This window comes from Bison bison, unplaced genomic scaffold (genome assembly GCF_000754665.1).
Source record: "Bison bison bison isolate TAMUID 2011002044 unplaced genomic scaffold, Bison_UMD1.0 scf7180017864531, whole genome shotgun sequence".
Classification (NCBI taxonomy): Eukaryota; Metazoa; Chordata; class Mammalia; order Artiodactyla; family Bovidae; genus Bison; species Bison bison.
The window spans coordinates 1,951,441-1,953,853 of record NW_011495081.1 but is presented as its reverse complement, the minus strand read 5'-3'; positions in this window follow the sequence as shown (position 1 = coordinate 1,953,853).

Genomic DNA, 2,413 nt, shown 5'->3' with positions numbered 1-2,413 from the left:
AAACATGGCAGGTGTAGAGCTATGGGGTTTGGGGGGGGGGGTGTTGCTGAGCAAAAAACTGATGCTGTCCTCTACATTTAATTTTAGAAGGTTTACTTGAGGTTTTGAATATAAAAGATAAGACATTTTTACCTAGTTCACTGATTTTCCTTTTTAAATTGGAATATAATTGCTTTACAATGTTGTGTTCAGCTCTGCTGTACATCGAAGTTAATCAGCCATATGTATACATGTATCCCCTCCCTCTTGGACCTCCTTCTCACCCCACCCCGAATCTCATCCATGTAGGTCATCACAAACCACTGAGCTGAATATCCTGTGCTTTATATCAGCTTCTCATTAGCTATCTATTTTATACATAGTCATGTACATATGTCAATCCCAATTTCTCTATTTATCCTACCCTCCAGGGACAGATGAATGGATAAAGAAGATGTGGTACATATATACACAATGGAATATTACTCAGTCCCTAACAGGAACAAAATAGGGCTATTTGTAGACATGGATGGATCTAGAGTATGTCATACAGAGTGAAGTTAAGAAAAAAAACAAGTCTATATTAACGCATATATGTGAAATCTAGGAAAATGGTACAGATGAAACTATTTCCAAGGCAGGATATACATACATACATAGTTCATTGGTTTTCAAAATAAAACAAAAAGCTTGAAACAACAGGACTTTTTCAAACAAAATTTAATTTGGGAATATCAACATAATTAATAGATAATGATGAAGATTTTGATTTGAGAGGGCACAGGGGGCCCAGAATCCAGTCTCTTGGTCTTCCCTAATTCCATCTCCTGGCAACTGAAGAGTCACTTCATTATTCATTTATTTTAGTAATTATTATTGGACACTTATCCTGCCCCAGGTATTGTGCTAGATCCTGGAAAGACAATGGCTAATTAAAAATAAACACAGTTTTTAGTTCTGGAGCATACTAAGTATATTCCTTGGAACACAGTTTGAAACCCACTTGTTCTGGGCCATTTTGTGGGAATAGAGAGGAGGAGAATATGGGGTTGAGATAGAGTGACATAATTAAAGAGATGCTTTAGAAATAATGTCTTGGAGACATTAGGTGTGGTCAATTTGATTTGGTGAAGATTGACATGTTGATTAATTGGGAGACTATTGCAAAATTCATGCCAAGATGTGAAATGTTGGGTTTAAATTGCATAAAATGCAGAGGAAATGAAAAAGAAGCATGGATACAAGAAATGTAAGAAAAATTGATGAGTCTTGGTGACAGCCTCTTAATGGATCTGGCTAGTGTCTATTAATACATGATATTAGAACAGACCCACGTACACATATCCATACTAGGTACCCCCCCTACACACACGCTTTTTCCACTCAATCAAATGTGCAATATATTCTGATCCACATCACTGCGCTTACGTATTAATCATTCATGCATTCTCGACAGCCCATTCCAGTTCCATTTTTTTTCCAGCACCCTGACCACTCACACATCATTCTCATGGCTCCAAGCACAACACACTCTCCTGATGGAAAGCAGCCCGTGCCCTTCCTCATGTCTTTCTTGTATTCAACTGTAATCATTATTAAATTCCTGAATATTTACAGTTCAACTAATATCAACTACTCCTTTCTTTAGCCAAGATATTGTTCTGTAATTACTCAGGGATTTATTTTGTGTTGTATGAAAACTTTTGAAATATTCCTTTTACACGTTTCAGGTTGACATAGAGTTCAATGTGTAATTATATGAGATATTTTCCATTTTGGGGGCAGCCTTGTGATGATGTATTTTTGAAACATCTTTGGGCTGGAAATGCTTGCTCACCTATTCTCTTTGTATATTCATCTTGCAATTTACATTTTCTAAGAATTTTATGAGAAAGTTTCTTATTAGTCATTACTCCAGTGTCCAACTCCACTTATATTCCACAGATGAGGAAATGGAATCCTGGAGAGGTTAAGAGACTATATCCTGGACTTTATTTCAGCCCTATGTTCTTTCACTACTAGAAGATTTTTTAATTTAATTTTTATTTTACATTGGAGTATAGTTGATTTATGTAATGTTAGTTTCAGGTGTACAGCAAAGCAATATATATATATATCCATTGTTTTTCAAATTCTTTTCCCAGATAGGTTATTACAGAATATTGAGTAAAGTTCCCTGTGCTATATAGTAGGTCCATGTTGATTATCTATTTTATATATAGTAGTATGTACATGTTAACCACAAACTCCTAATTTATCCCTCCCCCCACCTTTCCCCAATGGCAACCCACTCCAGTGTCCTTGCCTGGAGAATCCCAGGGACGGGGGAGCCTAGTGGGCTGCCGTCTATGGGGTCGCACAGAGTCGGACACGACTGAAGTGACTTAGCAGCAGTTAGCAGCCACCTTTCCGCTTGCTGCTGCTGCTGCTGCTA